A 13,726-nucleotide genomic window follows, 5' to 3' on the forward strand; every position below is an offset into this window, starting at 1 on the left:
AACAGATAACTGCAGTAAATTTATTTAATGAGGTCAGACCATGTCCTAAAGGGCACTTTCAGACCTTTAACCTGCCCAGTTTTCCACTTGCTTTAAAACATTTTCTTTTTATAATCTTGGGATATTCTGAAATATTTTATTAGCAATAAAGTAGTTTGCAAGTTGGTTATTGTGGCATTATGGTTAAGTTATTGGTCTCGGATCCAGAGGCCTGAATCGTTGATCCAGGGACTATGCTCCTCATGGTCATATACACTATCAGGTCACCCCTCAATCGTCTATGTTCCACAAAATAAAGTCATGGCTTATGCAATGTTGCCTTGGAACACAGGCCTTCAACATCCTGATAAATCTTTTCTGTGCTCTTTCTAGTTTAATAACATATTTCCTACTAGGGGACCAGAACGGCACACAATACTCTGTACACAAGTACGGCCTCACCATCATCTTAAGTAACTGCAGTATAACTTCTGAATTTCTAAACTCAGTGTTTCTGATTGATGAAGGTCAGCATATCAAACGCCTTCTTCACCACTATATATGTGGTGGTTCCACTTTCAGCGAACTATGTACTTGCATTCCCAGGTCCCTCTGTTCTACAGCACTCCCTGGCTATATGATTCACTCTATAAATTCTACCCCAGTTTAATCTACCAAAATTCAATACTCCACATTTATCTGGATTAAACGTCATTTACTAATCCTCGCCCCACATACCTAACTGATCAAGATTTCCCTGTAATTTTTCCTAACCCATACTGTCTGCACCACCTGTTTTAGAATATCTGCAAATTTACTAATTTGCCTTGTACACTTACATCCAAATTATTTACATAAATTACAAACAACAGAGGTCCTAGCATCGACCACTGGACACAGGCCAAATGACTCTGAGCTATCACCCTCTACTTTCCAACTGAGCCAACTAGGAATCCATCCACCATCTCCCCCTGGATCCCCGTCGACTAAACTTTCCACACTAGCCTGCCGTGAAGGACCTTGCCAAAGCCCTTACTAAAATCCATATAGTCAACATCCTCTGCTCTACCCTCACCTGTTCTCCTGGTTACTTCCTTAGAGACACGACTTCCCACACACAAACCATGTCAACTGTCCTGAATCAGACACTGTCTCTCCAAAATCGGTAGATGGTGTCTGGACTGTCCTGACCAGCCCTTGGGAATGTAGCTATGCAAATATTTTCCCTGTTGCTGGGATTGCATGGGACTGGGATGTAGTCTCACACAGAGTAATTTGCATCAGGTTATGGTAATTGTTTTGATCAGGAAATAGGGGCATTCTCAGGAACAGTGAAGAGGAGGCTCGGGACATTTACTTTGACATTTATGCTGATGTGAATGATTTAATAAGTGCAAGTTAGCGTGGACTTTTTTCTTTTGTTTGAGCAAAAGATATGGAAGTCAGTTCCACGTTCAATTTCCCACTCTAATTGGCCTGAGTTCACTGTGGAATGTACCACACAGTACTCTGAACAGTGAGATCCTGGTTTTTAATCCTGCAGCAGTGAAAGAAAAATGCAATATATTTCCAAAACAGGATGGTGTGTGGATTAGACAGAAGCTCACAGATATTGTTGTTCCCATGTAGTTTCCAGCCCATCCTTTTATGTGGTGGAGACCAGACTTGGAAGGAGTTTTGGAGACATGCTGATTTGCAACTTGAAGAGATGGTGGCAGAAAGAGTGAATACTTAAAGTTTTGAATGTAATGCCAAACAAGCAGGCTGCTTCATACTGGATGCCGTCAATCTCCTTGAATGCAGTTGGAGGTGCCTTCATAAATCAAATGTGTATTCCATTGGTTCCAAGCATATGGTTTATAGGTGAAGTAAAGATCTTAAGGAGCCTTTGGCAGACAGCAGGATTCTTGCATGAGATGGAATTCCAGAAATTTGATCAATTCAACACTTCAGGCTGAAGACTGGGAACGCCACAGTTTTATGTTTCACCAAGTCGAGCTGGAGCTTGCATTCACCAAAGATTGGAATGTCCTTGGAGATGACGACTCCTGTTATTTGTTGTTGGGGATTATCTTTCACAATCAGAAGTAACAGGGCATGGATAAACTGGAAGGAGTGCAATGAAGATTCGCAAGGATGGTGCCAGGACTTAGAAGGCCTGAGTTATAGAAAACTATTGGCCAGACTAGGTCTGTATACCTTGGAATGCATGAAATTGAGGGGAGCGACTTGTAGAAGTATTTAAAATGATGAGTGGGATTGATTGGGTGGATGGCAACAGTCGATTCCCCTGGGTAGAGGAGTCCAACACTAGGAGCCACAGATTTCGGGTGAGAGGGGAAAGATTTAAAAGGGACCAGAGGGGAACTTCATCACACAAAAAGTTGGTGAGTATATGGAATTAGCTGCCAGAGGATGTGGTTGAGGCAGGTACCATAAGTATAATTTAAGAAGCACTTAGATAGGTAATAGAGGAGCAAGACCTAGTGGGTTACGGGCTGACCACAAGGAATTGAGACTGGTTACATAATGTACTGGTTGGGCACAGGAGTACATTCAACCAGAGACTCATTCCACCGAGATGCAACACAGAGCGTCATAGGAAGTCATTCCTGCCTGTGGCCATCAAACTTTACAACTCCTCCCTTGGAGGGTCAGACACCCTGAGCCAATAGGCTGGTCCTGGACTTATTTCCTGGCATAATTTACATATTTCTATTTAACTATTTATGGTTTTATTACTATTTATTATTTATGGTGCGACTGTAATGAAAACCAATTTCCCCCGGGATCAATGAAGTATGACTATGACTATGACATGGTCGGCATGCACTAGTATCTGTGCTATTATTTCTCTGTGCCCCCTATGACTTTGTTGTGACTCGTGCTGTTGCTTAAAGGGTGTGGGACTACTGCAGTTACATTACTGAACCAGTAATCCAGGAACTTTGACAAATGATGTATGAACTTCAGTTCACATTCCACAGGGGCAGCTGGGAAATGTAAATTCAGCTAATTAAGTGAATATGGAATAAAATGAATGATCATTAATGGTGACCATTGCCTTTGGCAGAAAGGGGTTTGACTACCCAGTGAAACAGCATTTCCAATCTTGGCACATCCACAAGAGGTTAATTAAAAGAGCTTCATGCAGATTGTGTCAACTTTCCCATGTTGAATGTGGCCCTGAGCTTTAGCCAAGTCAATCTTTTGATTTTAATTCTGCATTTTGCCGTAGTAGTTCTGTACAAGTGGTTTGCCAGATGTTTTAAGGACTATACTTATCGGTCTTGAAAAGCCATACTTCCTCTTCCCTTTTCCAGACCCTCCCACTACTCCATGATGAAATTCTGAGGGTTGAGATAATCATGTTGTTTTCAATTTGTAAGCTTCCATCTTCACTTCCCTGTTCTATCTAGTGCCACTTTTAAAAGCTGTCAAACATCAGAAGGTGAAGAGATTGCAGGTGCTAGAACCTGGAAGAGGAAACAAAATGCTGGAAGAATTCAATGGATCGGTCAGCATCCATGGAGGCAAGAGGTGTGAATCAGTGCTTTGGGTCAAGACCGCGCATCAGGACAAGGAGGGACGAGGAAAGATTGCCAGTTTATAGCAGTACAAATACGAGTGGAGATTAGATAGAGCCTGATGTGTGATGGGGGCAACCAGAGAGGAGGAGGATGATGGATAGATACAACTGGGGGCAGGGTGGGTGAACAGAGGGAGGGAAAAAAGGTAGATGGGATGGGTGTAAAGAGAGCACCAAGGGTTTGGGTTACCTAAAGTTGGGTTACACATTACCTAAATGGAATATGAGATCGTAAACACGAGGAAATCTGCAGATGCTGGAATTTCAAGCAACACACATAAAAGTTGCTGGTGAACGCAGCAGGCCAGGCAGCATCTCTAGGAAAAGGTACAGTCAACGTTTCGGGCCGAAACTCTTCGTCAGGACACTTTTAAAAAGAAGTGTCACGAACATAGGTAGGAAGGGATTGAACAAGGGGGGGGATAAAACAGTGTCAAGGTATGCAGAAATGAGTTCGGTGGGGCAGGAGCAAGCTGAGACAATGGGTCTACCAGGACAGGCAGGTTTGTGGATCTTGGGTAGGAGGTAGAAACGGGAAGTGCGGGGTGTGGGAACTATAAGGTTGGTAGCAGTGGATGGGAGATGCCCTGAGTGGATAAAGTCGGTGATGGTGTGGGAGACAATGGCCTGGTGCTCCTTAGTGGGGTCACGATCGAGGGGTAAATAAGAGGAGGTATCCGCGATTTGTCACTGTGCCTCGGCAAGGTTGACGTCAATGCGCCAGACTGACGGTCTCAGCCCGAAATGTCGATTGTACCTCTTCCTAGAGATGCTGTTCTACCAATTTGTGTTTGGCCTCCTCAGAGCATTGGCGACTTTTCTCCATTGTGTCATTGTGGGAGTGGAAAAGAGGGTTAAAGTGAAATGCAAATGGCAATTTCAAACAGAGCATAGGTTTCCACTTCTGTAAAGATGCCTTTTTCTCCTTGCTAGCCCGGTTGAGACTCGGCTATACCTTCCTACTTCAACTTGAGCTCTCCACAGTCCCACCTTGAACGTGTTCCAAGCTCCAACCCACACAAAGAGCAATTCACCTAAATCTCTATTGCTCTTCACTATCCCACACCTTGCCCCTTTTCTTGGAAACTATGTACCATTGATTTTAACTCCCCATTCTCATCAGACTTTGGTTTTCAAACCCCTCTGATGTTATTTCTGCTGTAACCATGGGCAGGCGGGTGGATGTATAATCAGTGGCAGGAACCAGAACTTTGAAATAATATACTTCAATGAAACATTATCCATATAGAGTATTCTTTCATCACTCATCTCACTTCATCTGAGCAGGCAGAGAGGAAGTGAAACTTGCCTTTGATTTCTGGCATTAAATACATGAGAGAGTATTGGCTGTCAACTGTACTGACCTCCCTAGGTACCCTTCATTTTGAACAATGTACGGAGTTAAATAAAATTAGCAGCGAATATCTTGGCCAAAGTTTAGAATTGCAACTAAAAGAAAATCTCTCTCTCTAGATCTTAAATCCCCGTATGAAATACCAAGAGATCTAGTGATATTAAAGGTAATCCCAAAGTATTGCTTCTAATATGGATTAACTTTTGTACGTTCCTGAATATCATCAAAAGGCCAACGTAAATTTTAATTTCAATTTTTGAAATATCACCAAGCACAGATACTGTTTCATTCAACTAGATAATTGCAGACAAAATCCTGCCAATAGTTTTGGTCAATTACTAATTTAAAGTAATTGTCGTAATTGATGCTTCTTTGCAGTCATTCTTGCCTGCAAGTCGGTTATACAAACAGTGACTCTCTATGGAGGTAGGCCACGGATCAGCTACAGTATGTTCTCACTGAAGGAACGTGTCCTAGGAGCTAAGTAGCTTATCATGGTTCTCGGGCTTCTGCAACATTACTTCATAAACAATTCAGACTGAGGTTAATGTTGGCCAACTTAGATAATACAAACAATCAAAAATCTGAGACAAATATCCATTCTTAAAATGTCTCAGGAAACGTTCTCTTCTACTGGGTTAATGAGGAAATAAACTTGAAGCAATGAAATCATAAAAGGAATGATCTATCACCAAATTACCCTCCTACTGATCAACCGCCAGCATGAAAATAATTTGTGGCGATTATTGCAATAAAGTTAATATCAGTAAATTAGTTTTAATTTCAACATATCACTGTTTTTGAATAGCAAGAATTGTTGCTTTATCTTAAGACAGAATAGGCACAAAATTTATGAGTTAGATATGGCCCTTGTGGCTACGGGGGTCAGGGGGTATGGAGGGAAGACTGGGGCGGGGTTCTGAGTTGGATGATCAGTCATGATCATAATAAATGGCGGTGCAGGCTCGAAGGGCCAAATGGCCTACTCCTGCACCTATTTTCTATGTATGTCAATAATAACCCACAGGAGACGACAAAGATAAACTAAATGAGCATTGAAAAATGCCTTTGTGTTAAGCAAACTGGGAATATTTTCCCCAGTAAATATAAATGAAACAAAAACACCTGAAAATACTTGGAATCTGAATTATAAACAAGAATTACTGAAGTTGCTCAGCAGGTCAGGCAGCAAGAGAAAGAGAAACAGTCAAGGTTTCAGGTCTGACTTCATTTATCACAACTGGCAAGAAAAGAAAACAAGTCCATTTTCAGAGGCTAAGAATGTATGGGAGGAGGGAGGGCGGGGGAGAATCAGTGAAAGCAACTGAATTTCTCTGGTAGGGTGAATCTAAATGATCTTGCCTTTAGATGTCCTTGCTTTTAATAATTTTGCTTGATAATAGTAATAATTCATTTATTGCAATACATCATGAAATAGGCCCCTCAAGCTGCGCCAGCCAGCAATCCCCTGATTTAACACTAGACTAATCACGGGACGATTTACAATGTCCACTAACCTACATCTTTGGACCACAGGAGGGAACTGGAGCAGCTAGGGGAAACTCACACAACCACTGGGAGAATATAGGCAGAGGTGGGAATTGAACTCTGGTCACTGGTACTGTAAAGTGTTATGTTATCGTGCCGCCCCGTTATTTATGGTGATACAGCACGGAATTGGCCCTTTGCGCTGTGCTGTCCAGCAATAACTCTATTTAATTCTAGCCCAATCAGGGATCAATTTGCAATGACCTTTGAACCCAGGTCCCTGGTACCATAAAGCATTGTGCTAACTATTACACTACTGTTCCACCCTGTTAAGTGTTGCTAATAGAAGGCTGGGGAATATGCCGCTCTGACCAGACTGTACTAATGGAAAGGAAAACTCAGTCCGAATAGTGGCATCCGAAATAGCCAGCGCCAATGCTGACAGAAAGAAAGAACGGTAAAAAAAACATATAATGCTAGAAAAACACACTGGGTCAGCAGCATAAGAGGAAAGAGAAATGGGTACCGCTTTTAGGACCTGGACCCTTCATCAGAAAATAAGGGAGTTGCATAAAGGTTGGAGAACTTAATGTTGAGTCCAAAAGGTTGCAATATGTTCAGCAGGAAAATTGCATCTGTTCCTCAAGCTTGCATTGGGTCTTTTACCAGTGCAGGAGGCGATGGACAGATAAATCAGGATGGCAGTACAGGGGAATAAAAGTGTCAAGCAACAGGATGCTTGGGTGGAGTGGGGGCTGGTGCAGGTCACTTGCACAAATTGAATGCAAGTGTTCCACAGAGCAATCACCAGATAGGTATTTGGTTTCTCTAATGTAAAAGAGCTCACACTGCAACACTGATTTCAGTACACCGGATATTTTTCATATTATTAGAGCGGATCTCAACTGTTGATAAATGAGGCAGTGGCGGGGGTGGGGGGTGGTTGGGATATGTGTGGGTGGTAGGAGGAAATAACCTGGTAAGAGCAAGAACAATTTGTCATTCTGAGTCCTTTCAACTTTTGCAAAAAATCCCCGAGATTATAATCCTGCTCATGATTCATTGATCTTCTGGTAACTAGTGTTAATAGCGTCTTTAGCCTCCTAGACTTAATACTATAGAAACCTCTTCCTAGTCTCCCTTGCAACAATCCCACCCCCTTCCTCTTCCCCCAGCACTTTTTTTTCTGTGAGCCTCTATTAAAAAACTTTTTATTTCATGTTAAGGGCCACGAGAAATACATGTTTGCCAATCAGAAAAATACATTTACAAAGAAGTATATACTGGAAAGACTCCAAATTTAGAGGAACTATCTTTCTAGCTCACTTGATAGGTGTAAGTTATAATCATTAATGGGTTAGATCCTTAATCTGTCAGCAGACATTGTGGGCTGGTAGGAGAGGTTTGATCATTTGTTACAGCAAATGTCGACGAGGAAAGAAGAAAATAATCAGCTATCATCCTGTTAGATTTGATCGTTGATGTTCAAACAACCTCATTTTGATTTTTTTTAATGAACCCTCCTTAGTCCCTTATATGTGTTTAGTACAAACTTCAGTTTAGCCATTAGTACAGACAACAAGAACAGTCATTAGCATTTTAAGGCAGAGATTCAGACACAGAATGAATGCAGATGGGCAATGTGGGAGCAGTTACTGCTCCCATGTTTGGTGTAAGCAATAACCATAAGGAAATCTGTGGGACACACACTGACATCAGAGCAGGAAAGAGGGCAGTTTACTTAAGCGAGGTGTGTGGAAATGAATATCACATCCCAGACAATCAAAAATCATTATCTCTATCCAACATGACAGTTTTTTCATGTTTCATATACTTTACAGCAGTTATCGATTTCTTTCACAACATTCAATAATAGCATTGAGTTGTAAGATAATTACATCTATTCTGATTTATCTATGTGTAAAACATAAGAACATAAGAAATAGGAGCAGTGTAGGCCCCATTGAATCCCTGCTTCACCATTTAATAAGATCATGGCTGATCAAACCGAGGACTCAGCCCCCCCTACATGCCTTTTCCAATTACCCTTAATTCCCCTACTATGCAAAAATCTAACTCATTGTGTTTTAGGTATATTTAACAAGACAGCCTCCACCTCTTTCCTGGGCAGAGAATTCAATAGAACAAGCATTTCCTCCTCATCTCTGTCCTAAATCCACTTCCCTGAATCTTGAGGCCATGTTCCGTAGTTTGAGTCTCACCTGCAGGTGGAAGGAATTTTCCCGCCTTTATCTCATCTATCCCTTTCATAATTTTACATGTTTTTAAAAGATCCCCTCTCATTCTTATTCAAAATTACTTAATTTATCTCTATCTGAGCAAAACTTGAAAAGATTATAATTAAAATAAGGTAGAAACAAGAAACAAGAATAATCATTAACTGTCTCGTCCTGTGGTGAATTAACCTCATTTTGGAAACCAGAGAAAATCGGCAGATGCTGGAAATCCAAGCAACACACACACACAAAATGCTGGAGGAACTCAGCCGGCCAGGCAGCATCTATGGAAAACAGTACAGTTGGCATTTCGGGCCAAGACCCTTCCTGCTGAGTTCCTTCAGCATTTTGTGCGTGTAACCTCATTTCGGCTTGGCTGACATTAAAACCACTAGGAAAAGTCAAACTATATAGAGCATTCCTCAGATCTTTTCCATCCAGCTGGAATGGGTGATTTAAAGTCACATAAACTGAATAATGGGTCTTTCAATATGACCACACTATGTGGAGTTCTGGTCATACTTTATTGATCCCAAGGGAAATTGGGTTTCATTACAGTTGCGCCAACCAAGAATAGAGTATAAATATGGCAATATAAAACCATAAATAAATATTACAGTATGTAAATTATGCCAGGAAATAAGTCCAGGACCAGCCTATTGGCTCAGGGTGTCTAACCCTCCAAGGGAGGAGTTGTAAAGTTTGATGGCCACAGGCAGGAATGACTTCCTATGACGCTCTGTGCTGCATCCTGGTGGAATGAGTCTCTGGCTGAATGTACTCCTGTGCCCACCCAGTACATTATGTAGTGGATGGGAGACATTGTCCAAGCTGGCATGCAACTTGGACAGCATCCTCTTTTCAGACACCACCGTCAGAGAGTCCAGTTCCATCCCCACAACATCACTGGCCTTACGAATGAGTTTGTTGATTCTGTTGGTGTCTGCTACCCTCAGTCTGCTGCCCCAGCACACAACAGCAAACATGATCGCACTGGCCACCACAGACTCGTAGAACATCCTCAGCATCGTCCGGCAGATGTTAAAGGACCTCAGTCTCCTCAGGAAATAGAGACGGCTCTGACTCTTCTTGTAGACAGCCTCAGTGTTCTTAGACTAGTCCAGTTTATTGTCAATTCGTATCCCCAGGTATTTGTAATCCTCCACCATGTCCACCCTGACCCCCTGGATGGAAGCAGGGGTCACCGGTACCTTAGCTCTCCTCAGGAAATAGAGAGGGCTCTGACCCTTCCTGTAGACAGCCTCCGTGTTCGCTGAGGAGAGTCACTTTCAGGTTGCACAGAGTGGAGAATTTCATTTATGAGGAGAGACTTGATAGGCTGAGTTTGTTTTCCTTTTAGTGGAGGAGGCTGATGAATGACTTGATACAGTCAAAATCAAAATTATTGTCATATGTGCAAGTACATGACTCGTCCATCGTCATCGATGAAGACCTCGACACCATTAGTACTTCTTACAAGGTCAGGTTTGACACTCAACCAGCACAGATGGAGAGCGTGTCCGGGAGCTGGCCGGATTTGAACTCGGGACCTCTCGCCCCGAAGTCCAGCGCTGATGCCACTACGCCACCAGCCAGCTTGATGGTGTTGAGACTAGCACTTGATTTGGATTTAAGTGAGGGAGAGTTGCGCAGCGTCAGCCTCACTCTCTCTTCCCAAGTCCCATCTGGATCCAGTGGCAAGACAAGAGTCGAGACAGCTGGAGATGGGACTAGGCGCAGTGGATGACCAGGACGTGTTCTGTGTCTACACGTACCACGATGCTTGCAGAGACTGCCCTTCTTGACCGTTGGACCCTTCATTGGTCTCGTCCACTCAATCTGCCAGAGTCTGTCTTCACATGCTGAGATAGACAACTCCCTATCTCACCGAGGGTTTGAGAACTGTCAGCTACCCTCACCTGGTTCAGTCGGTTTGTCGAAGCCGTTGCCCGGGGTGTGGCCGCTGTCGCATGCAAACAGCTACGGGGAGCCACAGGTGAGAGCTGAGTGCCAGGTGGGGACCAAAGGTGGACTAACCGCCTTGAAAAGGACGCGACATGTTCCCCCACCAGAGGTGCTACCCCTCCCTGACACCCCATACACCCCATGTGCAAGTACATGCACATGGAAAACTTACCTGCAGCAGCATCACAGGATAATAGAATCATATAGGCAGTATTGACAAGGAAGCATAAATTTAATCTAATTTATGCAGAATTTTTAGAAGAAATAACGCAGAACAAAAAAGGCAAGAAATATTTCCCCATGGAAGAGCTCTGTAAAACCAGACAGTATGGGTTTAAGGTAATAAGTGTGAGATTGAGAGGGGATCTGAGGACGAATTTTTTTTCCCTAGAAGATGGCTAGAATCTGGAACAAACTGACTGAAGATGTGGAGGAGGCAGAGACTATCATATGTAAGAAGTATCTGGACATGCACTTGAATTACCAACTGAAAGAAAGTTAAGAGCCAAGTGCTGGAAAATTGGATTAGGGCGGATGGGGACTTGATGGGTCACTATGACACTGTGACAAGGTTGTAAGTAAGGCAAGTGTATCAACAAAGGAGCCAAGCTGCTATTAAAAGCTACACAGAAAATTAGAGAGAACCATAAACACGAAGGATGCCTTTTGTGCTTTTGTGAGCCTCACCATCTCATTCTATCTCCATGCTACTTGAGCTGCTTATCTAATCTTCCCCTAAAGAGACTACAGGCAGGCAGTGGCTCATGTGAGACCAGAAGATAAACTAACCAAATCTGGCTGAAGTACACGTGACTGTGACGTAAATATTGACCTTATCATTTTTATCTTCCATTATGATCTGTTTGTGAACATATTTCATTTTAACTCTGTTTCGTAAGAACCTTCCTGTAGTTCCTGTGGTTTTTTTTACTTTATACTTTATTGTCGCCAAATAATTGATACTAGAGCATACAATCATCACAGTGATATTTGATTCTGTGCTTCGCGCTCCCTGGAGTACAAATCAATAGTAAATATTAAAAATGTAAATTATAAATCATAAATAGACAATAGAAAAGGGAAGTAAGGTAGTGCAAAAAAACCGAGAGGCAGGTCCGGATATTTGGAGGTTACGGCCCAGATCCAGGTCAGGATCTGTTCAGCAGTCTTATCACAGTTGGAAAGAAGCTGTTCCCAAATCTGGCCGTGCGAGTCTTCAAGCTCCTGAGCCTTCTCCCGGAGGGAAGAGGGATGAAAAGTGTGTTGGCTGGGTGGGTCGCGTCCTTGATTATCCTGGCAGCACTGCTCCGACAGCGTGCAGTGTAAAGTGAGTCCACGGACGGAAGATTGGTTTGTGTGATGTGCTGGGCTGTGTTCACGATCTTCTGCAGCTTCTTCCAGTCTTGGACAGGACAAATTGCATACCAGGTTGTGATGCACCCTAGAAGAATGCTTTCTACGGTGCAGCTATAAAAATTAGTGAGGGTTTTAGGGGACAGGCCAAATTTCTTTAGCTTTCTCAGGAAGTAAAGGCACTGGTGGGCCTTCTTGGCAGTGGACTCTGCTTGGTTGGACCAAGTCAGGTCATTTGTGATATTGACCCTGAGGAACTTAAAGCTTTTGACCTGTTCCACTTGCGCACCACCGATGTAAATTGGGTCGTGCGGTCCGCTACTCCTTCTGAACTCAACAACCAATTCCTTCATCTTGCTGATGTTGAGGGATAGGTTATTGTCTACACACCATGCCACCAGGTTCTTAATTTCCTCTTTGTACTCAAACTCGTCATTACCCAAGATACGGCCTACGATTGTGGTGTCATCAGTAAACTTATATATTGAGTTTGATGGAAACTTGGCTACACAATCATGGGTGTACAGTGAGTACGGCAGGGGGCTGAGTACACAGCCTTGTGGGGCACCGGTGCTCAGAGTGATTGTAGAGGAGAGCTTGTCCCCTATTTTTACAGCCTGGGTCCTGTCTGTGAGGAAGTTGAAGATCCAGCTGCAGATCTGAGTGCTAAGGCCCAGGTTCCGGAGCTTAGGAATCAGTTTATTTGGAATGATGATATTAAAGGCAGAGCTGTAGTCAATGAAAAGGAGCCTTACATATACGTCTTTACTCTCCAGGTGTTCTAAGGAGGAATGTAGGGCCAGAGAGATGGCATCTGCCGTTGACCTTTTGCTCCGGTAGGCGAATTGCAAAGCGTCGAGGTTGACCGGTAGGCTGTGGTTGATGTGTGCCATAACCAATTGCTCGAAGCATTTCATAGCAATTGATGTCAGAGCCACAGGTCGATAGTCTTTCAGGCATGCCACCTTGCTCTTCTTTGGCACCAGGATTATCATTACCTTCTTAAAACACGAGGGGATCTTAGACTGAAGCAAGGAGCAGTTGAAGATGTCAGCAAACACTCCAGCTGGCTTGCTTGCACAGGCCCGGAGAACCCATCCCGGGATGCCATCTGGGCCCGTCACCTTCCTTGGATTTATCTTCAGGAAGGCCCTTCTAACGTCCTCCTCAGTGACGATGAATCTCGATGCCACCAGGTCCGGTTCATCCGGAGGGAGTGGGACACTCCTCTTCTGTTCGAATCTTACGTAGAATACATTAAGTTCGTCAGGAAGAGAAGCGCCACAGTTATTGATATTTCCAGCCTTTTCTTTGCATCCAGTGATCTCATTTGGACTCTGCCATAGTCTACCGGCATCCCTCTGGTTAGCCTGGGCTTCCAATTTGGCTCAATATTGCCTCTTGGCGCCCTTAATGGCTTTCCGGAGTTCATGCCTGGATTCCATGTAGCGACTGGTATCCCCGGACCTAAAAGCCGCAGCTCTAGCCTTCAAAAGGGGCTTGACCTCATAATTCATCCGAGGTTTCCGGTTAGGGAATACCCGATCGTCTTGCGAGACACAGAGTCCTCTGTGCATTTCCAGATAAAGTCCATGACAGCTGAGGCATACTCATCGAGGTTAGCTGCCAAGTCCTTGAATACTAACCAGTCCACCGATTCAAAGCAGTCACGGAGGACCTCATCCATTTCCTCCGTCCAATGCGACTCCACTTTTGACACCGTGACCTCCCGCTTCAGTTTCTGTTTGTAAGTCGGAAGGA

Source organism: Mobula birostris, chromosome 6, assembly GCF_030028105.1.
Source record: "Mobula birostris isolate sMobBir1 chromosome 6, sMobBir1.hap1, whole genome shotgun sequence".
Taxonomy (NCBI): Eukaryota; Metazoa; Chordata; class Chondrichthyes; order Myliobatiformes; family Myliobatidae; genus Mobula; species Mobula birostris.